Source organism: Pleurodeles waltl, chromosome 8 (genome assembly GCF_031143425.1).
Source record: "Pleurodeles waltl isolate 20211129_DDA chromosome 8, aPleWal1.hap1.20221129, whole genome shotgun sequence".
Taxonomy (NCBI): Eukaryota; Metazoa; Chordata; class Amphibia; order Caudata; family Salamandridae; genus Pleurodeles; species Pleurodeles waltl.
In genome coordinates, this window is record NC_090447.1 from 833,835,299 (window position 1) to 833,853,126 (window position 17,828).

The 17,828-nt window shown below is 42.4% G+C and overlaps 1 protein-coding gene across 4 annotated transcripts in view; it reads left to right on the forward strand.

Moving 5' to 3' along the window:
* The window catches only part of ARHGEF7 (Rho guanine nucleotide exchange factor 7), an 832,785-nt gene that overhangs the window by 154,896 nt on the left and 660,061 nt on the right, over positions 1-17,828 (forward strand). Inside the window, exon 1 of one of the 4 annotated variants that reach the window (XM_069205129.1) lies at positions 16,849-16,893. The exons of the other annotated variants lie outside the window; for them this stretch is intronic. The gene's annotated coding sequence lies outside the window, so the exon portion shown is untranslated. Of the gene's footprint in view, positions 1-16,848; positions 16,894-17,828 lie in introns of those variants that run through there. 4 annotated transcript variants of the gene reach the window in all.

A 17,828-nucleotide genomic window follows, 5' to 3' on the forward strand; every position in this document is an offset into this window, starting at 1 on the left:
AATTAGCTTAGTACTAATGCAACTTCTTGTTGATACTTTTGACTGGGCTACACAAGAAGAGTAATTTCTAAGCGAGGGGCATTACTGGAACTGATTGAACCAACATGGAAACAGTTTACCCTCATCCTTACAAAATGAACAGATGTACAACAGATTATTTTACATTACTTCATCAAATGAGCTTTCAAGGGATCAACGGAGTGCTGTTAAACATTTTCTGAATCTTCCAGTTCCCAGTGCATACGATTGCTAAACATCCATTAACCTGTGGGCAGGCTAGAATGTTTAAAGCAGGTTATAGCAGTAGGGGTGGTACCAAATTTTACAGTTATGTTATTTCTTTATAAATGGTTTTTAACTAGAGGACGCTTAATAAAATCTGTTTCTTCATGTCGCACTTCTTTTATCAACAACAAAAAGGTACACTGTTCCTAGTTCTAGGGAGACAGTTAAAGTATCAGGAGCAAGAGCCCTCACACACCCAAAAGGGTGTCATGCTTCATCATCGGGAAGCTCCTCGTCAGACCAGCGGTGCAATATCTGACGGGCTCCCCTTTCGGGGGCTCTTTACCGGAGATCTTTTTATGTGGCTGCCGTTAGGTTTGTGCAGGTCAGACACTTATTGTTGCAGGAGAGTGAATATTAAAATTGATTAGGAACCCCTAAGTAATCTACTTTACTGGTTATCTCAAGGAGTTACGATCAAGATTAAACCGGAGTTTTTTGCTGTGGAACATGACTAGGTGAACTCTAGCTGCGTCTCAGAGAATTTAATTTTTTTTCTTCACTCACTCTGCACAGCACTCACGCTGCTCTACAACATATCTTAAAAAATGGACAAAGCCAAAAAGTAGAGTTGTTTAGCTTTGTCACTTTTTTGCCATGTTGTCGAGTAGTGCGGCTGCTGTGCATCAGAAATGAGATCCATCAGAAGAGCTTGTGTGTAATATAGGTCTTAGCGGTGGAGTAGCAGAGAGTGTTGAACATTAGAGATGACGTAGGGGAAGAGCTCTCTGTGGACCTTGGTGCTTGATTAACACCACATGCTACATATCAGAAATGCAGTGTATCGACAGAGCTGTGTGTGGAACTTTGTGTTTTCAGTGCACCCCATTCCAGTGTGCTCCACTCAGGCATTTTAATAGTGTATGTTCTGGTGCGTGCCGAAATGATGTGCATTGTAAGAACTATTTGGGCGCCTTGGTGATGAAATAGCTGAGTTTATTGTACCTCAGAAATGAGGTTCATCAGAAGAGCTCTATTCATGTCTTACTATTTCAGTGACAGAGTGATGCATATCGGAAATGATGTGTGTAGGCAGAGCTATGCGTGAGTCCATTAGGATCGAGGAGTCTCCATTAGTCATCGATTAGAATCTAGGTCCAGTGCTAGAGCTTATTGTGGTTTCAGTGCTAGAACACCAGTGGATGGGAGCTGAAATGGCTCTGTTGAAACAGCAGTGGTGTTGCATGCCTGAAATGTGGTGCATCAGCAGATCTGTCTTGAGTTTCGGCTCTGGAACTATGGCTTGGTGCTCCCCATTGTAAAGATTGAATTATTGGAGTATGGCTTAGATACTGATTTTAGATTGAAGTTCCCAACATCAGTTAATAGAAAAAAAGAAAGATTGGTCAGGCACTAGTAAACATTTTGTTTCTTGCCTGAAGTTATTAGACTGACTTCTGCCCCACACTATTAAGGATTGGTGTGGTGATCACGGATAACCTTCGAGGAAGGATGGTCAGAAAAATAAAAATAAAACATTGACAAAGACAGTCGAGCTTGTACGGGTGAGCTCTATTAGCCAAAGTGTTTTGTTGTTGGGTTTTTTTTGTGGTATGTGTCGCCTATAAAGGATGTGAAACCAAATTCCTCCAAGGCAAAAGGAAACCAGTTGCAGCTGACTTATAAAAACAAATGAAATGAGAGTGACTAGAAAGCCTCCCAATGATAATGGGTTATCTCTAAGCCCCTTTTAGATGATTGTTTTTTTTAACAATGGACTTGTGTTGTAAGGATAGACGCACGCTGTTTCAAAGAATAAACATTTAATTTTCACCCAACAACCGGAGCAGGCCCAGACGTCCAAAGGCTCCACCATCTGTCACAGAACTTTGAGTTGACAGAGTTCCCATGATACTTTCAGAACCCTACAGCTGACAGAATTCTCTGTCCCATATCAGGCACTCTGTCTACTCCTTATATAGTAAAATATAACTCACCCCCCTTCCCACACTATTATGACTAACATGGGTTCAGAAAGAACAAAATAAAATAAAAACGTAAATGACAAAAATAAAACTAGACATTACAGCAACTCAAGTCACAGTGCCCCTCATTTCAACCTCGGTGGTCTTTTACAAAGACCGCCCTAGGTTCTGCCGGCCCGTAGACCTCCAGTGTTGGCGGTCTTCCGCCAACCATATTATGACTGATGGCGACCCTCTGCCCTTTTTTGGATGGAGAGCCGCCCGCAGCCATACTGGCGGTCGGTGGTGTAGTGGAGGCTGTGCCTCTGTCACAGCCACGTCATCAGAACACCGCCCACCGAAATACGACTCAGTATTCGGTGTGGCGGTGTTCTGGTGACGGGGTGCTGGCGGTGGAGCAGCCCCCATGGATCCCGTTCCCTCCCGGAGGATCACCGAAACAGGTAAGGTGATCGTCCGTTAGGGTAGAGGGGTGGGGGGTGTTGTGTGCGTGCATGGGGGTGTGCTTGTGAGTGTGTAGAGGGGTTGTGTGAGTGCGTGTATGTATGCGGGGGTGTAATGTGTGTAGGGGAAATGTTGCATGTGTGCATGTATGTGCGCGTGTATGTTTTTTTGTGGTATGAGCGTGCATGAAGGGGGGTCTGGGGGGGGTCTATGGGAGGCGCCGGTGGGGAGGGGGCCCTACTACCTTTGGGGGGTGGTAGAGGGGTCGTGGGTGTTGGGGATGGACTCAGGGGAGGGAAGACCCCAATCAGTGCCAGGGAATGAAACCCCTGGCACTGAGAGTGCATACCGCCATGGATTTCGTGGTGTTGAAAACCCCACGAAATCCATGGCGGTATGCAGGGTCCTGATACCGCCGGAAGACTAGTGACGGCCGCCGGGCTGGAGGCCGTTGTCTCCAGCCTGGCGATCATTACCTCTGTGGCGGACGGTGCCCTATGTCATAATGGGGTGGTAATGACCGCCAGCCTGTTTGCGGTCTTACCACCCTTTTTGCACCATCCGCCAGGGTTGTAATGAGGTCCATAGTCTTTCAACCATTGAGGCTTGCCACGAACTCTAGATCCTCTTCCCAACTTAGTTGAAACTTTGGCCTTGTCAGAATGGTGTACTGAAACATTGAGTCCACTGGAAATCGGAGTGTCGTAATGATGCATTGATGCATTAGGTCCACCAGACGAGTAGGATGAAATTGGAACAACATCTGGACCCTTCCATTTCACGATCTGGGACATGCTCCACACGTCATTGTTGTCTAAAACAATTAAATTTCTTCTCACTTCCTTGATACGGAAAGGACCCATGAAACCTGACCTGCCTTTCTTCCCAAATCTAAGTTTTTTTCACTATCACCAACTCACCTACCACCCATTTACCCTTCAAAACACCATGTTTGAAATCATACCTGGATTTATATTTTTGCTGATACATTTTCCTAAGTTGATGTCCCTTGCTCTACTTCTCATTACACTGTTCAGACTGCAACTATATCCTCCTCATCCATGCTGGATTCATTTGGTGCAACCAGCCCTGCCTCTCAAATACTCAAAAGGGGCAATCGCAGTAATCGCATTAGGAGTGTTGCGATGAGCCCACCACATTTCTCTCAGCAGGTCAGATAACTGAATTCTAGTCTCAACAGCCTCCTGGACACAATACTTTACCATTCTATTCATACGTTCAGCAAGACCATTAGCATGTGGTAAATGCAGAGCTGTTCTCAAGTGCACTACAGCTAATGACTTCAGGAAATCTTGCATTTCTTGGGAAGTTAATTGCACCCCATTATCCGTAACCAAGTGACTAGGTATGCCCTCACGAGAGAATTCTTCTTTGATAAATTCAGTCACAGTCCTGGTATCCAACATGCCAACACATTTCGTCACTACCCACTTTGAAGCATAATCAACTAAAAGTATTAAATACCGTTCATTGTAAGGTAATAAATGTAATGGACCCATGAAGTCCAACCCCAACTTCATCCAAGGTCTCTCAGGTACTTCGACAGGGGAAAGTGGAACCTTCACCCCAGACTTAGACTTATCACTACGCGCACAAGTTACACAATCCTTTACCACAGCTTCCACCTCACGATCCAAACCAGTACACCAATACACTTCTCTCAGTCTGGATTTGGTTAAACTCCTGCCCATATGACCCTCATGAGCCAAGTTGATAATATTTTCCCTCACACTTATTGGTGGGATAGTCTTGGTACCCCTGAATAGCTAATCTTCACAGCAACAAAGTTCATCCCTCCCATTCCAACACCCTTTCAAAGAATCAGGGACATTCTTAAAATCATACCAGCCTTCTACAATAAACTCCTCAAGTATCTACCTATAAACATCTTGCTCTTTCGCACACTTCCACTCCTCCTCGGATATAGCCACTTCTCTCACCCAATTGATCACGCATACATCCTCCCCTACATCCTCATAATCAACTAAGGCGCGTGACAAGAAATCTGCTACACTATTCCTCGAACCTGGTATGTACTCCACCTGCAAATTATACTCCATTAGACCTTCCACCCATCTTTTAATTTTAGGGGTTAAGCCTTCATTTTTCTTTGAAGAAAAAATCTGGATGAGGGGGGTCTATGATCTGATCTTACAACAAAAGGTCAACCCCACAAATAGAATTTGAAATGTTTGATTCCCCCGTGTACATGCAAGGGCCTCCATTTCCATGACCGAATAGTTCTGTTCTGCCCCTTTTAAAAACCGTGAAGCAAAAGCAATTACATTCTCCTCACCGTTCACCATTTGAGTAAAAACAGCTCCTAATCCATTGATACTTGCATCAGTATACAAAATGGTTTTCACTGTTACGTCAAAATGCCCCAGAGTGGGCATTTTTTACTAATACTGTTCTTAGTTGAAACAAAAGCAGACATACATTCACTCAATTATGTTAAATGCCTGGACTCCGGGTGTAACACGATCTGGTGATAAGATGATGAAAGATCCAAAACACTAAACATTTTGGAACCTCATAAACAAGACAACTCTTCTGAAATGTTGGGTAAGGGTTGGCAATCCACCCATATGTGCTTATTGAGATTTCTAAGGTCCACACACATACAGATCTTTCTCCCACCTTCCTTTGGTGCCAAAACAATTGGAGCCAACCATTCATAAGATTCAATTTCTTCAATCACCCCCAAATCTAGTAACTTGTTTAGTTCTTTTTGAAGAGGCTCCAACATCAACTTGGGAATTTTCCTCACCTTGTGTACTGAGGGAACAGCACTGCTCTTGAGAATAAGCGAACGCTCAAAACCATTCAAACACCCCAACTCATCTCTAAAAACAGTGGGAAATTCTTCAAAAACATCAGAATTCGTGCCTTCATCGCTCACTACCATGACTTGACAAGTAGAGTTGGGATCCAATTTGATACCCATGTCGCGCTGATGACACCAACCCAGAAGGTTGTCCCCTCGCTTTGTCACATAGATCTTACCAACTGTTGCTTTGTTTTGGAATTGAATTCTTATGGCCTTGTAACACACTGCGTCAATTTTAGTTCCACCACAACTCACTGGGTTAATGTCGGGTTCAATTAAAGGACCATACTCATCACCAAATATTCTTTGCCAATTCTTATTGCCTATCATGGTGTAAGAAGACCCCGAATCCGCAAACACTTTGTCATTATTGTCCAGTTTAACCGAGCATTCAGGCATAACGATTGGTCCCTCATCCACACCTTCCTCTTTCCCCACAGCTTGGTTGACATCCGGTTTAACACAGAATATCATTTTGTTAACACTCTCTGTGACAGAATCAACATTCCATTGTTTGTCACCCTTACAGACCCTTGCATAATGACCCTTTTTTCCACATTTCCTACGTACAGAATTCTTAGCATAACAACTTAAACTATTAGCTGTATGTCCAGGGTTACCACAACGGTAACATTGCGCGCCGGTGTCTGTTATCCTTTCCTCTTTCTTTTGAGGAAGAAGTTTTATTGTCGAAGATCACTTTCGAGACCTCCTCGCGATTATGAGTCACCTTTATAACGTCAGAATTAGGGGCACTCCGTGTTTCATGGTCATTCATCTCTTTAATCCAGTTCTTGGTACTCTCCATCCCCTCTACTATAGCAATAGCTTCCTTCAGGTCAGGATTTTTTGTTAGCAGTTTCTCCTGAACATGCTTGCTGTTAGTGCAGCGTACAAGTTGGTCTTGAATGAGAGAATCAGTGATATCACAGGTGCGTGCAAGGCAGCCCCGAAATTACCCATACTCTGTTTTCCCTTGAACCCTTGCGAAAAATTTGTGTCTTTGTAAAACCACATTGAGTTTAGGTTCAAAATGTGCAGCTAACATTGTAACAGGCAGTTCAGATACATCTCTTGGTTCACCGTTTGCTCCGCCAATAGGCAAGGTTTCCAAACTATCATATATGTTTCTACCTTCCACTCCCAAATGATGTAAAAGTACAGCTTGTTTCCTTGCTGGAGAAAATTTTTCACCACCAATTGCTATCAAATATGAATCAAAAAGATTTTTCCATCGCTTCCAAGGCAAAATTGGCTCACCCTTGCCAGATAGAAACACCGGTGGTTGTGACATCATAGTGGTTGTTGACATAGTTAAGAAATAGATAAAATACAACAACTACCAAAAATATCCTGCTAATAAAGTCTTAGACAATCCCAATAAATTCAAGATATTGTAAAATGGCTACACAAAGACGCAGTCTAGCTGCTTATCTCCTGTTCAACTGCCACCACAGAGATGGGGACTAGTTGTTAGTTTCCCCCAAAAAACGCAGGAAGAATAAGTGTCTATGACCGCAAGGAGATGCAGAAAACGTGTGTTTCCTCGGTCGTAAGGCAATGCGGTCTAGTTGTACGCTTCCTGAAACAATGCCAGAATACTTAGTGCGCATGCGAAGCCACCTGCCAGTGACAGATTTGTATGCCGATACAAACGCTTCGACGGTAGACACAAAACTGCATACAAATACCAAATTGCTGTCTGAATTCTTACGCCAATATAAAGCGCAATAGAATGTATACGCACTGATGTATTGCTCGTCGTCCACAAGCCCTCGACGCCGCTGTGTCCACACTGTCATCGGTGACTACAGATATCAAAATGAAGAAACGCTGAGACTGATGATTCTAGCAGGCCTGCTTCACTGCACCACTTCAGAGGTGCGATCCGATCACAGCAGAAATTCAGTGAAGGTAGGTTTCGCTCGTGGGTCAGAGGAGGGGTTGGTGGTAATGCCTGCCTCCTGCCAGGCAACTCGTCGCCAGTGTTGTAAGGATAGACACCTTTCAGAAGTACACCTGACAGAATTGTCTGTCCCATATCAGGCACTCTGTCAACTCCTTTTATGGTCAAATATGACAATTCGCCAAGTGACAGTCCATGTGTGCACTGTCTCAGCAGAGACCTAAAACCGACATAAATTGTTGTTTGTACAAACAAAAATGAATTGCTTCTTTCGGAAATGTGGTTACTTCTGCAACTCTTCCTTTTTCTAGTATTAACTTAAAACTGTGAGCTGACTAGTCCAATAATGTCCCATTTAGGATTTGCAAAGAACACATCTTTGTCATGACACTTGCCCCCATCCTAACAGCCGAAAAGGCTTTCTTAGGACCGGCGCCAATGCTACCTATGAAATCTACCTAACTTCCATTTCAAAGTGTTGATGTGGTTTATATTAACATTTGTTTCCTTGTCCTATTTCTAACTATATTTTTTTGAAACAGTGAGCTCACACTGTGTTTACGGTCTAGGTGTTTTGATGCACTCTATTGAAGGTCAATGGTTTCTCTTCTTGTTTGGCTATTTTAGCCACTTATTTTGGTTTAAATAAATTGTTCTAAAGGAACATGATAAAAGCTATCATAAAATATTACTATAATAAAATATTGTCACAATCTAAATACATTTCAATATCTCTAAACAAATACACTAAGAGCATTACACACGACCTGCATCAAGTATGCTTTGTTCAGGGCTGTAACTGGAAGAAACAATAAGCTACCTGTGTATAACTTTGCTAGTAAATAAACATGGCGTCTTGCAAAGCTAACAACTGACTCCAGAGTAACGTGACATTTGGAGACGAGGGAGGTATCTAGGTGTTGACTGACTATTCTGTAAATGTGGTAATAGTCTGATGGGCCTCAACACCATTCAAGTCTTTGGTGCTCACCTTCCCAGGTCCTCCTCCTTCCTTGGGGATTGAGAGCAGCTCCTATGCTAGCCGTGAGCCACTTCTCTGTAGGACGCCCTTGCTTTAAATATGCTTTTACAAGTACACATTCTATACAGTAGCCCAACCCCAATTACCATGTTAACAGATACTGCTCCCTTGCTCGCATCCCTGCACAAAGCTCCAGTTCATTGTGCATAGATGCTCAAGGCTCCTCAGACCGCCCAAGTCTGTGAACAGTTGTGCAAACCCAGCTAGCAGTTGTAGCTAGCACATCAGGCATTGCATTTGGATCTTGTGCAGTTGTGCTCAACATGCTGCCACTGCAGTGAGCCGCTTTAGCTTGGTCAGGGAAAGACCAGTGCCTCCTGGAGGATGCTGTTAATCTGCACTAGTATCAGAGGACCATAATGAGCCGACAGGCATGGGCCAGGGTATGTGCTTACTATGATTTAATGTCCAGTTGTCCTTCTTTAAAAAAATGACATTAAAACAACATGTACCTAAAAGCAAACAACACATACAGCTCATCGGGCAGTATAACTTCTACACGCTGTTTGCCAATTTAGCCTACTCCGATGATACAAGGAAGGACCGATCTTACAGAGATTGGATATATGAACTTGCACCATGTTGGAGCATTTTTTTTTAACCTGATTAATAGAAAAAAAAAGTGTTTATCAAACGTCACATCCAGGTTGCTTACTGTTCCATGGTGGTCAGTGCAATGTCAAGAAGGAGGGAATGCCATCAACAGCAACAGGTAAGAGCACCGCTTCCTTAGGGCTATTAATATCAGACTAATAGTACAACATTCAACTCTGTATCCAGGTTAAGCAGAAATTCACTGCTGATGCGTCCTTTAGCTGAGTTTGGTGGTCGAGCAGAATCAATGGCATGGGCTTTCATTTGAAACTGCAGACCAAGCTTCTCGGCCTCCAACTAGCAGGAAGAGGTAGGTGGTTAATAAGGCAGAGGATAACACAAACCCCCCAAAAGTGAGCCCCAAGTGGAACATATCTAGACAACGAAAACGAAGTGTGCTCCGCCCTCTTGCCCGCCTAAAATAAATAATGGTTTTCATACTAGTGTGGCCCCTTTTATTTCCACCTGCTCCCACAGGCATTTAGAAGAATTAAATGGTCTACAGTTTTTAATGCAGGCAGTGGATCGTATAAAGTTGGCATCTGGAAGTCATCCTCTATCCACTAGATCAAATAGTTGCAGCATAGGCATCTCTGATTCAGTGAGCCTGTTTGGCCAAAGCCTAATTAATAGTCATCTAAAATACTTGAGTCATTAATATCCATCTGCTCTTTGCAAACTAGTGACAAAGCCATGTCATTGAGATTGATACTGTCTGTTCTAAGCAGGGACAATGGATAGGACTTTTAATAAGTGGAAGGGTTCATCTTGTTTATGTTTTTCTGGTCTTCTGTGGGTAAGACAGGGAGGCACCTACAAACTGCATTTATTCTGCAGACTTTTCTGCTCTTGGACAATTAGTATATATATATATGCACCTACAAACTGCATTTATTCTGCAGACTTTTCTGCTCTTGGACAATTAGTATATATATATATATATATATATATATATATATATATATATATATATATATATATATATATCCCTCTTCCACACATGTGAGTTTTAACTCACATCCGACTGCACCAAAGAGTAGTTCTGCCACTGCCACCACGAAAGGACGATCTTCCAATCCATAAATATTTATCTTTTTATTTCAAATAAAGTGCAAGTGCAAAGCCGCTTCCAAACAAAGCTGGAATGTCAACGCGTTTCGGCTGACTCCTTCTACTGGACACTCCCCCCACCATCCAAAACCTCCTCAAATAGTGAGTTAGTCCCTTATCTATTTTTACCAATATAAAGTATGAATCACTGTGGCGGCCATCTTATAACATATATACTTATTCATATCAGTCCCATGCCGTGTTGTTTCCTGCTTTCCAATGATTAAAAAATACACAACCTATAATATTTATATAATGCACATAATTGTTATCCAATAAATCATACTTAAAAGATAAAAATGTATCTCAATATATACAAAAATACTACATTATTGTACTGAAAATCGCATTAATAAGTCCTCCATTCTGTAAGAGATTGATTTAAATGCATGCATGAATATCAAAACACCCTTCTTATCCAAATCTTATAAATAATAAAAGATAGAGTGACAAGTGCAAAATGTTATCATAAAGGATCCCTAATAGACTAACCAGTCTGTTGTCTAACCCGTGACCTTCTACTCTTAAGTAGTATATCTTTCTCAATATCAATTATAATAATATATTTTAAAGGTGATCCTACGCATGTACTCAAACATAACTTATCATATATTTAATGATTAATACTCCATTCAGATATATCTCTTCAATATAAATTAATTAATTAACCATATCTATTTATATTCATCAATGAACTTCATCAACAATTTGTTTATCTCAGTAGTGTGATGCACATGAAATACATTTCTTTTCTTATACCTTGTTCAAAGTGCCCATGTGCATTCAATCCAAGGGAAGCAGCTTATTACTGACCTTTACATGTATATTATACCGACTGTTAGACCTGACATGCCTTAGGGTGGTCACCCCTAACTTTTTGCCTGCCTTCCTCCACTTTTTTGGACCCTGTTTTGCTGGCTTTTAGACTCTGCGCACTTTACCACTGCTAACCAGTGCTAAAGTGCATATGCTCTCTCCCTTTTTTAAAACTGGTAACTTTGGATCATACCTGATTGGACTATTTAATTTACTTATAAGTCCCTAGTAATGTGCACTATATGTGCCTAGGGCCTGTAGATTAATTGCTACTAGTGGACCTGCAGCACTGGTTGTGCCACCCACTTAAGTAGCCCCCTTAACCTTGTCTCAGGCTTGCCATTGCTAGGCCTGTGTGTGCAGTTTCACTGCCACTTCGACTTGGCATTTAAAAGTACTTGCCAAGCCTAGAACTCCCCTTTTTCTACATATAAGTCACCCCTAATGTGTGCCCTAGGTAACCCCTAGAGCAGGGTGCTGTGTAGGTAAAAGGCAGGACATGTACCTGTGTAGTTATATGTCCTGGTAGTGTAAAACTCCTAAATTCGTTTTTACACGACTGTGAGGCCTGCTCCCTTCATAGGCTAACATTGGGTCTGCCCTCATACATTGTTGAAGTGGCAGCTGCTGATCTGAAAGGAGCAGGAAGGTCATATTTAGTATGGCCAGAATGGTAATACAAAATCCTGCTGACTGGTGAAGTCGGATTTAATATTACTATTCTATAAATGCCACTTTTAGAAAGTGAAAATTTCTTTGCACTTAAATCTTTCTGTGCCTTACAATCCACGTCTGGCTGGGCTTGGTTGACAGCTCCTTGTGCATTCACTCAGACACACCCCAAACAAAGGGTACTCAGCCTCACTTGCATACATCTGCATTTTGAATGGGTCTTCCTGGGCTGGGAGTGTAAAGGCCTGCTCTCACACAAAGGACTGCCACACCCCCTACTGGGACCCTGGCAGACCGGATTGAACTGAAAGGGGACCTGGGGCACTTCTTAGTCACTCTTTGAAGTCTCCCCCACTTCAAAGGCACATTTGGGTATAAAACAGGGCCTCTGCCCTACCTCATCAGACACAATTGCTGGAGAAGAAACCTGAACCAGAAACTACATCCTGCCAAGAAGAACTGCCTGGCTGCTCAAAGGACTCACCTGTCTGCTTTCTACAAAGGACTGCTGCCTTGCTGTTGGCCTGCTGCCTTGCTGAACTCTTGTCTGGCTGTGAAAGTGCTCTCCAAGGGCTTGGATACAGCTTGCCTCCTGTTCCCTGAAGTCTCAGGACCCAAAAAACTTCTCTTTTTCCCTTGGACGCTCCGTGCTCCGAAATTTTCGACACACAGCATGTTTCGCGGTGAGAAAAACGCGCACACTGACGCTGATCGATGCGATGCCTTCGAGACGGCCGGAACTTCGACGCACGGCCTTGCAAGGACAATGCCGCCTGACCTCCAGAGGAGAAATCGACGCGACGCCTGCCGTGAGAGCGAAACTTCGACGCGCAGCCCCGCAGAACGACGCGCAGCTGGAAAACAAGCAGGAAAATGCACGCACGGACCCGGGACATCTGGTAATCCCCGCGATCCACAGAAAGAGACTGTCCGCGCGCCGGAAAACGACGCACGACTTCCCCGCGTGGAAAATAACGACGCAAGTCCGTGTGTGCTGGGGAGAAATCGACGCACACACCATTTTTCCACGTATCTCTTCTTCTGTGCCCTCTGAGGAGATTTTCCACTCCAAACCAGGTACTTTGTGCTTGAAAGAGACTGTTTGCTTTTTAAAGACTTAAGACACTTTATATCACTTTTCAGTGATATCTCTACAAATTCACATTGCAACTTTATTCGTTTTGACCTACAGTTATCCAGATAAATATTATATATTTTTCTAAACACTGTGTGGTGTATTTTTGTGGTGCTATATGGTGGTATTGTATGATTTATTGCACAAATACTTTACACATTGCCTTCTAAGTTAAGCCTGACTGCTCGTGCCAAGCTACCAGAGGGTGGGCACAGGCTAATTTTGGATTGTGTGTGACTTAACCTGACTAGAGTGAGGGTTCTTGCTTGGACAGAGGGTAACCTGACTGCCAACCAAAAACCCCATTTCTAACACCGACATAATCTGTTACACATATATATATATATATATATATATATATATATATATATATATATATATATATATATATATAAATAAATACATTGCAATGGACCACATGCTATTAGCAAGTTAAGTGACTCTGCATAATCTAATCAATAAGAGAACATCAAGATTTAAAAGCACTACATCATATTCAATAAAGTGCCATCTACACGAAGTGAAAAATAAACATAAGAAATATATATATTTTGTTCTAAAATGTAATATTGAGTCTCTGCAAACCTGATTTCTATTCTCAACAAATAACTCATCTCCGTATAGAGTATATATAATGTATAGCTTGGATATGTCCTAAGAAATGTAACCCATGCGTTAGATCAGAGTAGAAAGGGAGTATAAATATATATATATCCATACACATACATACACACACACACACACACACACACACACACTCCCCTCCCCTTCCCCCTCTTCAAAGGTCATCCATTCCTCTGAGCTTTTTTGTCACTGAAGATGCCAGCAGGACAGGGTTTATGATTTTTATTTAGAAGAGAGATCGAATTTAAGGATGGAGTACAGCAAATATGTCCAACACTCTTGAGCCTGCTTTAACTATGATAGCAACTCTATTGTTATGGCTACTTCTGTGATTCCACTGAAAAGGTAATTCTTGTTTTCCTCATAACTTTGATAATGTTTGATGAATCTGCATGACATTTTTATTTAAAAAAGGTAAATCTGGATTCGTTTTGAGGTGTCCTGTCTCGTGCAGATCTGTGGGCCGAAAATTGAACCTTTGCAAAATGCCTTTCTTGTGTTGGTGTAAATCTATTAAGAAGTTTATGAGAATATTAAGAATAACTTAAAATTAGATAAATGTGTTGAGGGGACTTTGAAGGGTTAAATTACAGAGATTCTTTTGACTACACATTTGCAGACAATCCTCAAATCTTATTTTGTGTGTTGCTCACAAACCAAACATAAAACCCAAATACACTCCATTGGTTGAAGAAACTTTTTCTCTCATCGCTTTTTTTAGATTTGTGATCGATTGACCAGAGATATTCTTATTGCAGCAGCCATTCCAGGACTCAGAGCATTGTCTCCGGTGCCCTGGAAAAGAAAACAAATGGCCTTAGAAAATAGGGTGTTCCTATAGTGGGCCCCAGGCGTAGATTTAGAGGGCTCAAGAGCCCCTCCACCTCATACTTTAAACAAATATGTTTGCAAATTTAAATTGAGTGGTGGCCATGATGACCTTAACTCTACCATGAAGATTGCAGACTCTGTACAGTGTTTGTGAGCCACATAATTCATGGACCTATATCTGGTCCCCTCTCGTAGTTTGCAGATTCTGCGCAGAGTTTGCATACTAAAAACTTGTGAACCGATTTGGGTCCCCTGCCATAGTGTGTAACTTTGTGTAGACGCTATTTAAGTAAGTATGTAGTCTGCCAACACGATGTGAACTCTGCACACTTGATGAGAAGACCATGAACTCGGAGAACTATTGGACACTGTTTAAAATATTTAAAAAATGCATTCATGTTCTCATTTTTTAATTTAGGTGTGTTCTGGGATCAGATTGCATATTAACTGTTTCATTTTAAAAATCATGCTTTGTCCGTGGACTCAGCATGCCGGCCAATGGAAAGTCCATGGACTACTCAGTGAGTCCCCACACCTTTGATAGCATTTTGATTGATTAATAGCGTTGTATCTTTCCAGTAGTTTACAAACATGACTGTTCCAAATCAACAGGAGCCATTTTGTTGAAGAGCAGGAGATCTTTGCAGTTGCCAAATTGTGTGCTTTATTTTGATCTCTATGCCATAATTGGCAAAGATCAAAACAAGCATTGTCAGTGCCAGTAGGTCTGGCTTTAAAGGAATGCTGTGTGGTAAATGTGAAGCATTACAAGTAAATAGCATGGCAATAGATATGCATTTGTGTGGGAGCAAAGAACTGTAGAAAAATATTGGTGTAGGTTAAAAGGTCAGGTGACTGATGCACCGTCAAGCCTGAACTAAAATTCCATGTAGGTTAAAGACTGCCGTCCTCTCATCGATGCTGGTGCTAGAGAAAACCAAAACACATAATCTAGTTATCTAAGACGCTTTAGTTGCATTCTAGTGTCGTGTGTGCCTTTGAAAGTTCATGCTTATGCAGCTGTATAAGTAAAGCAAAATGATCACTGCTGCTGGAGGGCAAGCACTTTTTGTTTGCTTAAGTGCACAACTTCTGCCCTATCCAAATGTGTACCCCTGGCTCCCAACATGTGGGTGGAGCCAAGGCCCTTCGCTACTGATGCTCACATAATTGTCTGGCGACAGATGCACCAACGAGCCAGACCAAAAAAGCCCCTGCACTACCTTCTGCTTCCGCATAAGAGGGATAATGTTGTCCGGTGAATAGAGGAACTCAGGGAAACATCTACTTTTTCATCATTTGGAAGTTCCTGACTCCTCCCCCCCAGGGGAGAAAAACTCAACGCAACAAGGGTAATATGCAGACTATGTTACCCCAAATTAAGTGAGTTGCAGAGATGTTTGTCCGGCTTCGTAGCTCTTGGGTTCCTGGAAGAACAGGGGAAAAAAACTGTTAGCCAGACTATAGAAAGACATAAAAATGTCCCTGCAGGGCTGCTGATGGAAATCAAAGAGAATAATCTCCACCTCAGCATCTTTGAACTTTATTGTATAGAGTACAAAACAAATATCTGGTGCTTTGAAGAGAAACCCGTTATTGGGAACCAAAAAATAGAAGTGCATTATCAGAAAGATCATCCTTCTGAAAAGTTGTCTGTTTCCATTACTTTTGTTCTTGTATAAACCACAAAACAGCCTAAAACGTTTTTTTACTTGCAAAAAATAGGGAAATACCTTGTTATCTGTTTTAGGCTTGGGTCCTGCAAGGCTACTAAGACTGTTTGGGTGCACGGGCCTGCAATCATCATGGTGCTTTGCAAAGCCAAAGACGGAGCGCAGCAGGGGCTGTCTAGCCATGGTAGGTTTGGTATTGGTCCTGGCTGTAGGTCAGGCCTGTGGTCAACCCTGCTACACAAAGCCAGAGTCTTTGTACAGTTGGAACTTGGCCACTCACATGTGATTGGGTGAAAGGCCATGAGCAGTGAGGGTTGGTCACATGCAGTGGGTTGGGGCTGGCCTGCGGAGAAGCCCATGTGCTTCGCAGGGTAGGGATTGATTTAATAGATGTTGTACGTAGTAAATTGCCAGAAACGCCAAGATATTTACTGCAAAAAACTCAGTTATGGTGACGTTGTGGTTGGTTTTGATTTATGACCGTAACATTTGTTCAGAAAAAGACAAATTCACTTAAATTACAGTTATGAGTAACACAACAATAAGCTTATGACCTTGCAAAATTGACACCACTAAGTAAAAACATCTAAAAGCACATCATTAAATAATGACACATGTTTGAATAATTAAGTAATACTATATCCATAATACTTTTATTGGATGGTGTTAATTCTAACGCACTATGTTATCTATTCTTTTGTGTCAGCAATTACATCTGTACCATCCAGGGTGAAGTTATAAGCATTACATGTTATACTTTTTAGGTCGAGCATTGAGGAGCGTAAGAGCTGCTTTTCGGACGTGTTATCTATCTGGGCTTTTAACCACACCCACCTCGCACCCATCACTAGCGCTCTTTCTTGGGCTTGTCCTTCAAAAATCCTTTGTTATCATTGGTAAATGCTTTACGTTTGTCCCTCTTTGGGGCGGTTTGCTTCCTGCCTTGTACATCGAACCTGTTACCTGGCTAATTGCACCTTTGCTGGTACGTTTGACTGCGAGCAAACTTCTTTTTCTCTTTTGTGTGTCTCCTTCATGCTCATGGCGTGACACTTTGAATCAGCTTGCTTATGTGAAACTGTTTTACTTTTAATTTTCAATTTATGTGGCAAGAGAATTCTGGTTAAGAGTTTATGACACTAATAGCTCTAACTCGAGCAACTGTGAGACCCATTGCATTGCAAATACTTGTTTTCTTTTGTGGTCCCCTCTGTGGGCCTCATTATGAAGCCCACACTCGTGGTGGTGATCAGGACTGTCGCTGTTGCGGCTGTCTGACCGGCACATTAAAACCCTGGCAGTCAGACCGTCTGGGTTCTGCCAGCACCGCCAGGATCCATGATCCTGGCGGTGGCCGAGCTTGTAATCCGCCAGGGCAGCATTGTGTGCAATTCTGCAGATTACAACCTTGTTCTCTGCCAGCCTTTCCATGACGGTAACACCACCATGAAAAGGCTGGCCGAGGACAGGTGCAGGGGGCCAGCACCCTGAAATGTTCACTGTCTGCTTTGCAGAGAGTGAACATTGAAAGGTGCTGGTGCTCCCTGCGAGCTACAGCATTGCCGCCAGCTCGGTTACGGGCCAGAGACAATTCTGTAAGGTTTCCGCCTGCCGACCTAGCGGGAAACTCCTAATGACTCCGGCGGCATAGTAGACACGGACAGGGTGGCTACCCTGTCGGGAGTTTGGCGGACAGGTTTTCCCTCTTAATTAGGCCTTGTGTGTTTTCAACTGTCTTTCATGTACAGCAATTCAAAACCAGTAGTATCTTTGAGTAAGAATCCTTGCGTCCTAATATATGCTGTGAAACTAAAAAGGTGTTCCAAGTGTACCTGGTTGTTAGGAAGCTTCTGTACTGTTCTATTGAAATCATATGCAATGTTTTTTATTCTTCATGTATTGCAAATATATGTGTATCTT